We start from the raw sequence: 17,183 nt of genomic DNA on the forward strand, positions 1-17,183 counted from the left end.
GTCTAGAAACAAAGAGTGTAAGTTCAGTTATTGTGGCAATCCTTTTGTGAGATCAGTGACACGTCTTATTCTCCCTATGTTTGGACTAGTCATAGGGGAATTGGTGGATGTCCTTCTACTCCTCTTGGAATTGCATAGAAAGTTATAAGAGGGAATTCAAAACTCTCTGATGGACCTAATACCATATCTGCTACCTTGCAAGATAAGGATTTGTTTATGCTTGAGTAACACACTATCAACCATGATGATGCTATGGATAGTGATTCTAGTGCTATTGGTTCTTCTCATGTAGGAAAGGGGACTAGGCTCACCATCATCCATTTATATGCCTATTTTGAAAATGAAGCAAAGGTATATATAAGTATCAATTGCATGGAAATAACTACAAAGTTTTCAATGATTTTGCTAGAGGAAGTTGAACATCAAAGAGACTTTGGTCATTTCACATTCTATGTAAGTAGAAAAACTGGACATCATCCACTCTCTAGAAACTATAGGAAATTCACATTCTTAGTGTATGGGTCAACGTTTGCTAGGGTGTAGCCAATCACGAAACTATTTTCGGGGCCATTTTGGGGTCGTGACGTGATGCGCTCCTGGGTGAATATTTGAATTTTGTGCGGACCCGCGCTCTTGTCAGAAATTTTCCCGACGTGATGAAGGCGTACTGGCATAATAATGAGACACAATCTATTTGTTCAGAACACCGCATAGCTTGACACATGGTATCCCTGCACTACTTCACACAGCGCAGTCTCTGGCCTATGCCGCCTGATCACTTATCATCGTGCCATCTTTTACTACATCTTTGCCACTTGTCATTGGGCACGTCCCCATGCAGATCATTAAAATTTAAGGTTGGCTTGGAGAGACCACTACACTGGTTTTTGCTATAATAAAATTAGATACAATCTATCATTCACTGAGAATCTCGAACAAAGCAAAATGAGCAATGGCCAACACCAAAATGGCGGTCATTGCTCTAATAGCCACCATTGTAAGTTTCTCCAAGTTTAGTGCTTGCCACATTAGCCACTTTAAAACAGACGCCATTTCGACTTGAGTGTGACTATGGGTGGGTGGCCTGCTCCAATTTGAAAACGTAGAGAACAGTAGTCAAACAGGCGGCTGCATTGTTTTCTTTATAGGAAAAAGGGCTTCTTGATAGAATCCAATTTTCTGCAGATTGGACTTGATGGAACTTGTGTTAACGAACATATACGATGGCTAAAGGAAAGATTAAGTCTTTTGCTCATGCGGTGGCCTCCACCAAATAATCCCAACATCAAACCAGACAACATTCACAGATTTTGGGTCTGCAATAGGAGCTTGGGATGCTTCGATGAGAAAATCAGTACTCATACAACAGATGGCAGAAATGCAAAGCGGCATTGGAAACCCAAGTGCTCAACCTCGAGTGCATTACCAAAGCTGTATGGTAATGTGTAAGTCATCCTCCAAACATTATTTCCCACCATCTCATCTCTGAGGAGGTCAAATAAAACTAGAGAAACATGTAGATATAAGGCCTCATGCAAGGGCAAGATGAGAAGGCTCTAGGCAAACATTATCACAGTGTAGTCTATGGCTTGACCACCTATCATTGTGCATCCTTTTTCTGCTTCTTTGCCTGTAGCCCATGAAAATCATAAGTTGTCTTGGGGAGACCACCGCACTAGTTTTTGGCATAATAATGAGACGCAATCTATCATTCTGAGCATCACCTCAGAGTAGTCTTTTGCTTGACCAGTTGTCATCGCCCATGATTCAAGGTTGTCTTGGAGAGACCACCACGCTAGTTCTTAGAGTTATAGCTCTGTTACCTATTTTTATGTATTACAGGAGGAGGTCTATGATGACCAGCACACTAGCAAATAGAAGGAGATCTATGAAAGCCACTGTGCTGGTCCTTGGAGTTATATATTTGTGTACCAAGGGAAAATGTATTTCGTTGTGCAACCAAGCAAAATGCAATTGATGATATGGCCCTTGAGGGGTCCCCTCTAGGAGCAAGGGCCATATTGGCATGCCATTTCTATTTAGTGGCATCCTGGATATTGTATAATGCACGTCGATATGGCCCTTGCCCCTAGAGGGGACCCCTCAAGGGCCATATCGTCAATTGCATTTTTTGAAAGCTTAATTGTATTTTTCTAGATGTATCTCCATGAAACCACAACGGTGGGGTCGTTGGAGTTATTTTAGTGCTATTTTGGTCATAAACCAAGGAAATTGTAGTCCTTTCCTGGTATTTTAATCCTTGTTGCAGTAAATATAAATGAGGACAATAGTACAATTTATCGAGTGAAGATTGAGCAAAAGAGATTACAATGTACATCTACGTCCAATAATAGGTTATATAAAAATTATCAACTTATACCGAGCAAAAATTGAACAGAGGAGCTTACATTTATAAAAACTCAGCAATTGCTGAGAGCCTTAAAGGCAAAAAAACTACAGGTAGCATCCATAACCATTCAAATATAAATAGAAAAGTTAACAACAGTGCATGCTGAGAGCCTCAAATTGAGCAAAAAGAGATTACATAAATTCCTTAGAAACCAAAACATTACATCCAGTGAGCCAAAAGATTGTTGAGAGCCCAAAAGATTGCATCCAGCCATTGCTGAGAGCCTTGTCTGAGCAAGAGGGAATTTGTACAACTCAATTTTTTGCCAGTCTAGCTTGTTGCATTAAAAATTTTTAGGGAGCTAAAGGAGGATATGATGGAGAGGCCGAAGACCATGCACATTGCCAGGACTCAGATTACAGCCCCCCCAGCAAGTTGAGAGTACTCTGCTCTAAAAATATTGAGGCCTTCATCGACATCTAGGGGGAACCCATACAGCACAGCCATAAAGAGGCCCTCTATGAGCATGCTATCTAGGGTGATGACATTCAGATGTGTGGGGAATCGCCTGTGGGAACCAAGGGTCTCCATTAGTGCTAGCAATTCTACTCCAGGTGAGTGCACTGCAATCACCTTATATGAGAAAGTAGATATAATTGGGATCATAGAGCATCGAGGGGGGGTGGTCCTAGGCATGTTGAAGATGAGTGGGTGAGCAGCAAATGAGTAGGGGAGCAGATGCAATGATGAGAGTTGGAGGAGGGAGCATGGAGCAAAGTAGAGCAAGGGTGGAAAAGAGCTAGAGGAGGGGTGTGGAGCAAAGTAGCAGAGCATGGGCAGATCAGAGCAATGTAGTAAAATGTCAAATGCCACAGATCTTATATATATTATAAAGTTCAAGCCACCATAGTGGTTAGAGCCCGAGGTTCCAACCATATTAATTGCAGGCCATCGCGGTGGAATCCCCTAGACAGGCTGGTAATCATGAAGAAGATGCCATGTGGTGCCACTCTAGTGGCTAGTAATTAACTGCCAGCCCAATGGAAACTTAGCCATGAAAGACATGGCTGATGAGAACCACCACAACCGGGAAATAATTCTCATTACCATGTCTAATCACTCATTACCATGCACTCTAGTTCTTTACAAGCATACAAGCCCGATGACTGGTATTTTTTACTACACTCGTAGTGATCATGTATGCTAAAGCACGGTGGTGGGTGAGCACTGGCATGGTGGAATCGTAGCCACGATAGACATGGCTTATGAGAGCCACCACCATCTAGCAATAATTCTCATTACCATGTCTAGAATCACTCATTACCATGCACTCTAGTTCTCTAATGAGCATGAGAGCCCGATGACTGGTACTTTTTACTGCACTCATAGTGATCATGCATGCTAAAGTGCAGTGATGATCATGCATATGCTAAAGTGCAGTGGTGGGTGAGCTGCTAGCACGGTGGAATCATAGCCATGACAGAAGTGACTGATGACAGCCACCACCATTGGATAGTAATTCCCACAAAAGTAAATCATGAAGCCTAATCACCTCTAATCCCTCATTACCATAATTTACTGCACTCGTAGTAATCATGCATGTAGGGCCACTGCGGTGGCTGGTAATTAACTGCCAGCCATCTTAGTCGCTACCACAGACGTGGCTAGGAATCTTAGATGCCACCACCTCTAATCATTCATTACCATTCAAGTTGGGACTGCCACCTTGAATTATTCAAAATTTGGGCCAACCACCTCGATAGTGGCTCTCACCTTGATAGTAGTCAGACTACAACCACCGGGGTGGCTCTCACCTTGATAGTGTAGTTGGGCTACAAACCACTATTCCATTCCCTTAACTGTTTCCTCTTCTATCCCTTTTGAATGTTTCATTCTCCCTTGCAATCTCAAGTCTCCACTATTCCATTTCCTTCACTGCTTCATCTTCTATCCCTCTCAACCATTTCTTTCTCCCTTGCAATCGGACTGCAAACTCAAGCCTCGACTATTCCATTTCCTTCATTGTTTCATCTTCTATCCCTCTCGACCATTTTTATCTCCCTTGCACTCTTCCTGCAACTTCTATCCCCTCTTGTAATGGACCCTGCACAGTTCGGGAGCTCCTCACACAATCTTTCCTCCCCCTCTATAGCACAGTGCGAGAACCTTTCCTCCCTTGATCTTGAAATCGTGACATATGGGAGCTCCTCTCTCGCTCTTCAAAAGCCCAATTTGAATGCTCTCCAAAACTTCACTGGGATAGTGGAGGAGGTGAACATGAAGGAGGGGCAACTAGTCTGTCAAAGTCAAAAGATTATGATCAATGAAAGCATGATTGAAAATGCTCTAGGAATTTCTGGAGGCAGTCTACAAGCACACTTTTTCGAGAAGCAATGGAAGAGATAGGATATTCTAGACATATACCCCAATGGTCAGATTAGTAAGGGGTGGAGTCAAGATTTTGAGCTTGCCAATAGACCTCCAAGATGTGCTAAAGAAGACCATTCACTTCTTTCCTGATATGAGAAGAACCTGCAAGTTCTGGCAAGTTCAAGCAGCAGTAGAGCAACTGAAAGGACGTGATGTATCTTTCTCAAGGGCGATCTCGAAGAGCGTGTTAACCAACTTGAAGAATTGCATGGATGGCAAATCCCAATTGTCATCTCAATCTACTAGATTTGCAATTCACTTGATGGCATCTACCCTCAAAGGGATTTTTTAGCAATACGAGAAGTAGATGTCTCAGAAGGTGACTTTTCTACAAGAGAAAGCCACCAATGCAGCAAAGCTAGCACAACTTGAGAAAAGTCTCAAGGAAGGTGTAGAAGCCAAGGTAGAGGAGGCACAACTGAGGGCCTTGCAAGCACAAGAGCAAGCTGAGGCTACTACAAAATTGGTCAACATGGAAAGGCATAAATGAGAAGAAGCAGAGAAGCACATGAAGGAGCTCCGAGATAGGCTCAAAGAAGTGAGAAATGATGGGGACATGGGGGGCAAGGAGCTAGAAAAGATGTGAAAGGACCTTCAAGATCAGAGAGCCGAAAAGGAGGGTCTTTACAAACGGCTCTGCAAGAAGAATGCATTGAACATTGAAAAAAACCAGATGATGGAGAAGCTGAAAAGGGAGAATGTAGAAACCAGAAAGGTGATGTAGGAACTGCGTGAGAGCTTCAAGGCTAGGAAGGATGGGGCAAAGAGTAGCCAAGGTGGAGAAGACAAGGAGGCAAATCCCCAAGCCAGGAAGGATGCAGAGAGTAGCCACGGTGGAGCAAGTTCTAGCCACCACGGTGGAGCAAGTTCCAGCCACTGCGGTGGAGAAATTTGTAGGAGCCACGGTGAGGTTTGTTTTTTCGAAACATTGTTGGAAGTCCAAAGAGCAAGCTACAAGACCCTGAAAGAAGATTAGGATAGATGTTTGCACGAGCTTGCCGTGGCTTTTGACAATTATGAAAAGCAGTCCGTCATCCTTCAAGATTTCCAAACTAGAGTGGAAGTCTTGGAAATTGCCATGAAGATGTTTTTCATCAATTTATGTAGCTTCAATAGATGCTAAGGGATTCAGATGAAGCTATTGCATAGACTGAGCAAAAAGTGGAGGTGATGAAGGAGAACATCCACAGCCTTAGGATGAGTGAGGAAGGAATCAAGGAGCAACTTCATCATGTACAGAGCAAGACTATGGTATTGACGACCGCAATAGTTAAATTGGATGCCTATCCTGCTATGTAGTAGGGTCCAAAATGCATGGTCTACCATACCCCCATCATAGATGACTGCTATATCTGATGGCCTACGTGCTGGATTGTTTGTGCATACAAAATATAGCTGTAGAGAATTCCATTGCATAGGTTATGGACAGATCAAATGTGCATGCCTGCTACAGCTATCTATGACGAGAAAATAGATGCTACAACTCAATTTGCCATATTTTGGGCAAAAGGTCTTAAATACAAGGAGCTCAAATTGAAGAAGGCCAAGACCGACGAGAACCTGACTACAAGGAAAAGGAGCCTAAAGGGAGGAACCATCTCCCTTTAGGAAAGGAGAAAGAAGGGCCAAGCCTACAACTAGGAAGCTCAAACCAAGGAAAGAGGAAGCAACATGAAGGGAAGGGCCGAGACCCTGCAGGAAAGAACCAGTTCCATTTTGGAAAGGAGCAAGGAGGGCCGATCAGGGAGCTCAACAAGGAGTCCCTGAGATGTAATCTGAAGTAAAGGAGTCTTTGAGATTGTAATCTATGTAATCTGTGTGTAATCTATTGAATTGTTAATCTTCTCTAGAGTTTACTTGGGCAATGTTTTCTCTATCATGTGACTAGATAGTGTCCTTTGACACCAGCGCGGTGATAATAATGAGATGAAAGATTTCAATTTGACAAATAATGTGAGACAAAATATTTTGATTAGATCACTAATGTAAGATTGAAAGATTTTGATTAGTGAACTAATGTGAGACGAAAGATCTCAATAAGACAACTAATGTGAGACGAAAGATTTCGATTAGATAACTAATGTGAGATGAAAGATTTAGATTAAACAACTAACATGATACTAAAGAATGAGAAGGTTGGGCTCAATGAACTCTCTCCCCATTTAAGTACAGTGCAGACACAACTAAGAGCCCATTACAAAATCTAGCCCCAAAACTCTATAAACCGATCCAAACTCTATATACCGATCCACTTACTATGAATTTGTGGCATACCCAAAAGACTTTGGAATGCTTTTGTTCTAACTAAAAATGATGTTGGATGAAATCCTCGCAAAAATAGACCCAGACAAGGAGGAGGAAAATAGCTGCAAAAAGGACATGCTTTGGTGGTGGGTATTACTTAGAGTCGGCACAGACGGTGAATATTAATTTCCGTGGCTATTTTTTTTCCTAATCCTTTAAGGTACTTGTCAAGCTCATGATGTAGGTTTCTTTTAGCAGAACAAGATAGAGGCACGAAGATGTATAGACCGCAAAGACCAGGATGAAGAGGACCCCCAGAAAAAGGAGGAGTTACTATGGGCGTATAAGTCAGCAAAGTCAAGCAAGCAGTGTGTAATCTGAGTGTGTGAAGAGGTTTGCCATTGTGCAGCAGATTGGCCTCAAGAGCTGGGAGATGCTTGCTATAGAGAGGTTGATAAGATACTTGGGAGTTTGGAATTTCCTTGAAAAAGCAAAATTTCATTGTGTTTTGAAATAATAAAAGTCTTGTATACATTTCTTGAACTTGTGGATATTCTCATGGTGCTTGTAATACCTGATTTTGCATCGAGCTACTTCCATGTTAGTACTTAAATGTTTTAAGTAGCCCGATGGTTGAAATCTGACGGTTAACTATAACCAATCTAAAGGGCACTAGCACTATGCAACAAATTTTAGGATAGTACGGAAGAGTGTAGGGATAGCACGGTAGTAGTGCAGGATTAGTGTAGGATAAGTTATCGCCAGTGCGGTGGTTGGTTACACTAGAATATGAACAGCCACTAGCGTGATGGTTTGCTTCTATTATTACAAGATGAATGCATTTGTTATGGGAAGCCAGCACAGCAGTAGTGTAGGGATAGCACAGTAGTAGTGCAAGATAAGTTATTGCCAACGCAGTGGTTGGTTTGCACTAGGATATGAATAGCCACCAGCATGGTGGTTTGCTTCTATTATTAACAAGATGAATGGATTTGTAGGGGATGTGTGGATTCTTATGGGAAACCAACACGGTGGTTGTTGGGATATACTAAAAACAAGCATGGGTTTTACTATTTGGGATTTACAAAAATAATTTAATAAAACTAGCATGGTGGTTGTTTGGTAGATACTAAAAAGAAGCAGTCTTAATACAAATTCCACTTTGTAGGACAAGTGGACATATTATTTCCCTGCAATAAGACTACATACATTTTCTTAGTACATTTCAACGGCTCCAAGACACCCCAAGATGTGCTCATGTGTGTCTAAATCCAATTTGAAGACACTCTTACCCTTCTTTCATTGTGGGACAGGTTGCATCTGGAACTTAATAGCTCTTACTAGATGAGAGTACACACATGTTTGTGGACTCTTATGTAGCAGTTCATAATTGCGGCCTCTCTTAGATGTTTTTTTGTACCAAAAAGCTCTGACTAGTACATCCCACTTCTCATGGTTGTTCCCCAATTATCCTTAAATATTTTCTCAACCTTGTACTTAGGTTTTGTGCATTGTAACAGAAAGTATGGGTCATCTTCCTCGTTCTCCCCAAAATCTACAACAACTACAAAGTTATCCCCCTCTTCTAGACAGTTAGTGAGGTCATCAAAACTCTCCCCAAACTGTGGCGAGTTGTTTGTCTCTCCATTGTTTATCACTCCATCTGAACGTAAAGGAAAAACTTGAACTCGCTCCCATGTCTTCACAGTTGCAATGTTCTCACATCCCCTATGATGCACGCACTGTGGAAACAAGAAAGTTTTCTTGTTTTAATCAGTTGGTTGTTTGAAAAGCCCCATATGTTGTGCAAACCACGAACTCCTTTAATTTTCTCGCAATCGTGCCAACTTCTCCTTTGCACTTCATCCACTTTCACTTCATGAAACACTCTGCATACTACAATATTCTTAAGGCTTTGTTTATTGTATGTTGAATGCATGCCTCTGGAGAGGTTGGCTATAAGCCATGTTACAGCATCATGGGCATCATTGAGTTTTTCTTGAGGGCATGCTAATTGGTGTTTGAACATATATGTCTTAATAACATCACCGCATCCATCATGTTCACCCTTGCCATGGCTAGACCCAAAGAAATTCCACACCATGTCTAGAATGGTCAGGGATTTGAACCTTGAGACGAAGTAGAATCCACGTGCTAATTTGAATTGAGAGGCAGCACCATCTGACCACACCCAATGTTGTTTTATATTTTTTGCATGGGGATTTTACTTTTTCAACCATTCCCAATGTAGTAGAAAAGCATGCTGCACAAATAGGGTGTCATGTTCCCTATCATTTGAATTGTAGAAATGGTAAGTGCGTTGCATTGACCTAGACTCCTATGAGTCAGTAAGCAGATTGGCATCAAGCGTGGAAGAATCAAGCAAATGGTTGTATGTGATATGCACAAGAATTGTTATCTACTTGTTGTACCAGTGAGCACTTTGTATCTCATCTTGTTCTTGAAAAGAATAATTTTTTGCAAAATCTATGACAGATACAATAGTGTCATGGGGAAAACTGGCAAGGCATGTCTTGAAATGCTTATCCTGCCAGCTGGCCGTGAAATTGTGAAGCACATATTTTGGGATGGATTGAACCACGTGACCTATAAGCTCCCTTGGCTGGGTTCTTTATATGACAATAGCCATCTCTTTTTATCGGATCCTTCAACATTGACATTTTCAAATCTCCTCCATAACTTTCACATATTTGCATACTTAGCGTCGTTGTTTCAAAGGACTTAAGCTGTGGTCTCAATAAGATCCTCATATTTGAATCTACCAAGGGAGAGATAGCAAAGCTACTTACAACATGAGGGGCGTTCATTCTATGGGTGGCACAAAGCATAGAGAAAGGATGCATGGGGGAGAGAGAGAGAGAGAGAGAGAGAGAGAGAGAGAGGCAAGATGTTGGCATGTGCCGTGTGGAAAAGGGTGCCATATGTTGCATAATGGAGGAGTGTGTTGGTGGAGGGGAAGGAGGATAGTGCAACTTGGAGGGAGTGGAAGGAGAAGTTGGATGCTATTTTGGATATAATATAATATAATATATATATATATAAGTATATCTAATATTAGATTCTCTCTCTCTCTCTCTCTCTCTCTCTCTCTCTCTCTCTCTCTCTCTCTCTCTCTCTCTCTCTCTCTCTCTCTCTCTCTCTGGGTCAATATTTGCTTGGGTGTAGCCAATCGCAGAACTATTTTTGGGGCCATTTTGGGGCCGTGACGTGATGCACTTCTGGGTGAATATTTGAATTTTGTGTGGACCCATGCTCTTGCCGAAAATTTTATCGATGTCATGAAGGCGCACTAGCGTAATAATGAGATGCAATCTATTTATTATGAACATCGCATTGCTTGACACATGGCATCTCTGCACTCCTTTGCACAGCGCAGTCTTTGGCCTAAGCCGCCTGACCACTTATCATCGTGTAGCCTTTTGCCACATCTTTGCCATCTGTCACTAGGCACCACACCCATGCAGATCATTAAAATTGAAGGTTGGCTTGGAAAGACCACCGCGTTGGTTCTTGGAGTAATAATTGGATGCAATCTATCATTTTAAACACTGTTGCATCGTGGTCTCTGGCCTGACCACCTATCATCATGCAGCCTTTTGCCGCATCTTTGCTTGCAACCCATGCAAATCATAGGTTGGGGGCTTGGAGAGACCAACGTCATGGTAATAATGAGATGCAATCTATCATTCTAAGCATCGCCTCAACGCTGTGTGTGACCTGATGACCTATCATCACCCAAAATTCAAGGTTGTCTTAGAGAGACCACCGCACTAGTTCTTGGATTTATAGCTCGGTTACCTATTTTTATGTATTATAGGAGGAGGTCTATGATGACCAAAGTGCTGTGGCAAATAGAACAAGATCTATGACCACCACCATGCTAGTTCTTGGAGTTATATATTTGTGTACCAAGGAAAATGTATTCCGTTGTGCAACCAAGGAAAATGCAATTTACGATATGGCCCTTGAGGGGTCCCCTCTAGGGGCAAGGGCCATATCGACATGCCATTCTATCCAATGGCATCCTGGATATTATATAATACATCTCGATATGGCCCTTGCCCCTAGAGGGGTTCCCTCAAGGGCCATATCGTCAATTGCATTTTTTGAAAGTTTAATTGTATTTTTCTAGATGTATCTCCATGCAACCACAATGGTGGGTCGTTGGAGTTATTTTAGCACTATTTTGGTCATAAACCAAGGACATTATAGTCCTTCTTTCCTGGTATTTTAGTCCTTATTGTAGTAAATATAAATGAGGGCAAAAGTACAATGTATCTAGTGAAAATTGAGCAAAAGATATTACAATCTACGTCCAATAACATGTTATATAAAAATTAACAACTTATACCGAGCAAAAATTAAACAAAGGATTTTACATTTATAAAAACTCAACAATTGCTGAGAGCCTTAAAGGCCAAAAGATTACAGCTATCGGCCATAACCTTTCAAATATAAAAACTAACAACAGTGCATATTGAGAGCCTCAAATCGAACAAAAAGAGATTGCATAAATGTAACAAAAGCTCAGCAATTGTTGAGAGCCTTAGAGACCAAAACATTACATTCAGTGAGCCAAAAGGTCGTTGAGAGCCTTAGAGGCCAAAAGATTACATCCAGCCATTGCTGAGAGCCTCGTGTGAGCAAGAGGGAATTTGTACAACTCAGTTTTCCACCAATCTAGCTTGTTGCATTAAAAATTTTTAGGGAGCCAAAGGAGGAGATGATGGAGAGGTCAAAGACCTTGCACATTGCTAGGACTTAGATTATGGACCCCCCAACAAGCCGAGAGTACTCTGCTCTAAAAATATTGAGGCCTTCGTCGACATCTAGGGGAAACCCATACATCACAATCATAAAGAGGCCCTTTGTGAGCATGTCATCTAAGGTGGTGACATGTAGATGTGGGAGGAATTGACTGTGGGAATGGAGGGTCTCCACTAGTACTAGCATTTCTACTCTAGGTGAGTGCAACACAATCACCTTATATGAGAAGGAAGATAACATTGAAATCAGAGAGCATCGAGGGGAGTGGTAATATGCATGGTGAAGATGAGTGGGTAAGCAGCAGATGAGTGATGAGAGTTGAAGGGGAGCATGGAGCAAAGTAGAGCAAGGGCAAAAAAGAGCTGAAGGAGGGGTGTGGAGCAAAGTAGCAGAGCAGAGGCGGATGAGAGCAACATAGTAAAATGCCAAATTCCTCGGATCTTATATATAGTTTGAGTCACCATGGTGGCTGGAGCCCGGGGTTCCATCCATATTAACTGCAGGCCATCGTGGTGGAATCTTAGGCGCCATCCCAGATGGGTTGGTAATCATGAAGCCGATGCCATGTGGTGGGTGAGTAGGCCACTCCAGTGGTTGGTAATTAACTGCCAGCCCGGTGGAATCTTAGCCACGATAGACATGGTTGATGAGAGCCACCACCACGGGTTAGTAATTCCCACAAAGGTAAATCATGAAGCTATAATCACTCATTACCATGCACTCTAGCTCTCTACAGAGCATGCGAGCCTGGTGAGTGGTAATTTTTACTGCACTCGTAGTGATCATGTATGCTTAAGCCTGGTGGTGTGAGCGGTGGCTGGTAATTTTAACTGCTAGCCCGGTGGAATTGTAGCCATAATAGACATGGATGTAATCACTCATTACCATGAACTCTAGTACTCTACTGAGCATGCAAACTCGGTGGCTGATAATTTATACTACACTCGTAGTGATCATGCATGCTTAATGGCCCCCATCTGGTGTCCAAACCAAGACCTACCAAATAACCGAGCTACTCAAATGCCTTCTCCTCATATGGGGGGCTTACAAGTAGAGTTAGCTGGTTCCCACATAGTTACACGAGAGTGGAGCATTGATATCTAACACTCCCCCTCAATGTCCACCCGCAAGTGAACTTACTTTTTCGGCCCAATGCCAAGTCGATGAAGATGCCTCTCCAGCAAGTCTCTTCCAAGAGCCTTCGTGAAGATGTCCGTAGCATTCTCTGTAGTCAGAAAGTACACCAAGTTGACCTCTCCATCCATGATGAGCTCGTGTATAAAGTGATATTGAATCTCAATGTGTTTGTGCGATCGTGGAACATAGGGTTCTTTGCAATCGCCATGCAACTCTGATTGTCACATGATAACTGCATAGGCTTGTTCTGCACTGCACTCGTGTCCCCTAAAATCATCCTCAACCACACTGCCTCGCAAGAAGTAAAACATGCTGATTTGTACTCATCCTCGGTAGAAGAAAGAGCAACTGTGGGTTGCTTCTTGTTGACCCATGACACAGCTCTAGATCTAAGTGAGAGACAGTAACTTATCACTGACCTCCTGCTGTCCATGTCTCCTGCCCAATCCGAGTCACAGAATCTAGTCAAGATGTTGCCCTTGGTATAGGTGATGCCATAATTAAGTGTGCCTTTGATGTATTTTAGCACCTGCATCCCTACCCTCCAATGGTTCTCCCGGGGCTTATTGGAAAACCTGCTTAGTACACTAGTCGTAAAGCTGATGTCCGGCCGCGATGTCCGGCCACGTGTTGCACAAGTAAAACAAACTACCCACAAGCCTTCTGTACTTCGCTTCGCCCACCAGTGGTGATGAATCCTCATTTGAGAGCTTCACGTCAACCTCCATAGGGGTGCCAACTGTCTTGCACTCAGCCATGCCAAATGCCTTCAGTATCTCTCCAGCATAATTCAGCTGTGAAATGAAGATCTGTTTTGGCTCTTGCCAAACTTCAATCCCCAAACAGAAATGCATCAGTCTGAGGTCTGTCATTTCAAACTCTCTTCCTAGCAAATGCTTTGTCTGTGAGATCTTCTCTTCATGGTTCCCTGTTATGACAAGGTCGTCCACATAAAGGACCATGATCATACACCTGCCTCCTTCTCTGAAGATATACAAATTTGCATCAGATGGGCTCCTCTTGAGCCCGTTTTGTAGAAAGTAGGCATCAATTTGCTAGTACCATGCTCGTGGGGCCTGTTTCAGCCCATAAAGTGCCTTCTTCAATTTAAAGACTTTACCTTCTGAACTGGGGATCACAAAACCTGGTGGTTGTTCCACGTATACCTCCTCCTTGAGATCTTCACTTAGAAAGGCAGATTTTACATCCATCTGAAACACGAGCCAACTTCCCTAGGCATCTAAAGCCAAAACACTGCGAATTGTGGTTAGTCGAGTTGTGGGAGCAAAAGTATCCTGATAATCAAAACCATGTACCTGTGCAAATCCTTTTGCCACGAGATGAGCCTTTTATTTATCCAACGTGCCATCGGACTTGTACTTGGTCTTGTACACCCACTTGGTACCGATTACCTTGCATTTTGGTGGATGGTCGACAAGGTCCCAAGTGTTGTTCTTCATTATGGAGCCATACTCCGATTGCATAGCTTCCATCCACCTATCATCACCCTGTGCCTCTTCAAGACACTTGGGTTCATCAACACGGATCACCTCTGTTATCAAAGTGTAGTTGACCAAGTGTTCTTGCACTGAATTTTACTGAAATTACTTTTTTCTCTTCTTCAGGTTGGGGGGAGTATTGTGAAGATTCAATCCAACCCTTGAAACTCTCCCACATTCTAGGGCAATTTTGTAGTAAGGTCCCAATTGGCATCGTGTGACGGGACAGCTTATCAAGCTTGCCAGTGCGGTGACATCCAATTGGGGATTTTTTTCTTTGGTAGAAAAGTAGTGTGTATTTATTGCTTTATATCATGTCATACATCAAAAATATAGTACCAGAACTGTCTGTTGTGGCCAAAAGAGCCCTTACATCCTTAACAACAACAAAAGCATAAAGTCCTAAAGAAGACAATTCAAGGATGCAATGAAAAGCTGGAGGTATCTTCCTTGAAATCTGAGGCAACAGCAGAGCAGCAGAGATGTTTGAAGAGTGTCCCTGGGCAATAGTAGTGTCAGTAGAACATCCAGGAGCAGCAAAAAGGCCCTGGAGAGAGCATAGCCATAGCATCATCTTCAGTGACATGAGAGTTAATTGAGGCTGATTGTGTCATAAGACTCCTCAAAGTATTAACATGTGCAGCAACATTGTCTCCCTCCAAAGAACTTAATTTTCAAATTTAATTTAGAAGTATGAGAGCTAGCACCAAATAATATGTCTAACTTATGCCATGCTTCAAAAGGGGATTCCAAATCGGAAATGTGATGCACATAATCATGCCTAACTTGTGCTTGAAGAAATTTGGCAATGGGTGAGTACAGAAGCGGAATTGCACGTTTGGTCGGCGACCTTTGTCTAGATCAGCACGGGTGACTATGACCATGTTTGGAGGAATGCTTTGAGCCAGAGGTGCGCCCCAGGGGGTAGAGTCTTTAGCTAAGAGGGCATGGCAAAAGACACAGGGAATAGAGAAAACAGAGTTTAGCCATTTTCAAGGAGGAAGGAAGAAGAAAGCTTCAAAAGGAGGTGATGGAGAAGATGATGAGGTGGCACTACCAAAGTGAGTTCTCTAAAGCCTACCTGCTCTGATACCAAATGTAGAAGTATGTGGGATAGAATAGATGCATCATGGCATAAAGAGAGATGGAGTGATTAATACATAAACTTGAAGCTTGATAGAAAACTTCAAGGCAGTCCATTACACACTTGACATCTTGATCAATGTTTCTAGGAGTCAGGGTGGTATCGTCAACAAATTGTTGGCATAATAATTGTTTACCATTACTGAGTTCTATCCCTTTAACAGATCCCTCTTGTATCAGACTTCTAAGGAGCCATCCTAGAGAACTTGCAGCAATTGCAAATAAAAGAGGAGCTAGAGGGCAGCCTTATCTGATTGATCTCTTGAGGAAGAGAGGGTCACTCATGACACCATAGGCATTGACTCTAGTAGTAGCATTAGTAAGAAAAAGCTTAACACTAGAGACAAACAAGGGACCCATACCCATATCCTGCAGAGATTGGATTATAAAGTCCCACTCCAACTTGTCATAAGCTTTATCAAAATCCACCTTAAGAAAATAGATATCATGTTTGGTTTCCTTAGCATACTCACACCCTTCCCAAATGTTGATGATAGCTTCCAAAAGGTGACGTCCCTTGATGAACCCTTTTTGCTCTAGTAGAACCCAATCCTTCATTTTGCCTTGAATCCTTAGAGCTAAAGCTTTGGCAAATATCTTGTAGCTATAGTTTAACATTGTGAGAAGTCTCCAATTTTTTAACTCATCCTTAGGGCCCTCCTTACAAATCAGTTTTATAATTCCTCCATTTATGTGAAGGGGAAGACTGTAAGAAAACAATACAACGTCTATGCTCAACAGATAACAAGATCTCATACGCAAGAGAGAAAAGCAGATTCTATGGAGAATCAAAATTTTGATTACTATAAAGCTGATACAATAGATGGCACTGCCTCCCAGCCGTGCTCTCCTATGAAAGAAGCTTCGATGGTGAGCTAGAAACAGTAGAGAATGGAGGCTGGATGCTAAGGAATCAAGTTTGCTGTAGCCAGTGATGATGATGGGCGTCACGAGCTTGCTTTATATAGCCACCAGTCGTAGTCGGTTAGACCCAATTGGGTGACTGACCCAGCTGCCCAAAATGGCCGACTGGGGGTCGGTCCTGAAATAGGCCACCGACCACATGATAGAACCGTGGCATAAGATAGAGCAACTTACCTACGGTGTCTATTTGGCCTAGAGCCATCCGAGATCATCTGGGGCTCCAAACGGGCCCCGCAGCTCGAGAGTGGGTTGCCCCGAGAAATGCTCCATCTACCCTCGATGTGGTCAATCATGGGATGCCTTCCCGTACTTGCATGTAGCCTAGTTGGCACTGTGCCAACTCTATCTGAAGCCGTCCAACCATCAGGCCACACATGGCCCCCATCTGGTGTCCAAACCAGGACCTACCGGATGACCGCTCACTCAAATGCCTTCTCCTCATATGGGGGGCTTACAAGTAGAGTTAGCTAGTTCCCGCGAAGTTACACGAGAGTGGAGCATTGATATCTAACACCCCCCCTCAATGTCCACCCGCAAGTGAACTTACTTTTTTGGCCCAATGCCAAGTCGATGAAGATGGCCCTACAACAAGTCTCTTCCAAGAGCCTTTGTGAAGATGTCTGAAGCATTCTCTGTAGTCGGACAGTACACCAAGTCGACCTCTCCAT

This window comes from Dipteris shenzhenensis, chromosome 28, assembly GCF_047967505.1.
Source record: "Dipteris shenzhenensis isolate YYH24624 ecotype China chromosome 28, Dip_SZ_1.0, whole genome shotgun sequence".
NCBI lineage: Eukaryota > Viridiplantae > Streptophyta > Polypodiopsida > Gleicheniales > Dipteridaceae > Dipteris > Dipteris shenzhenensis.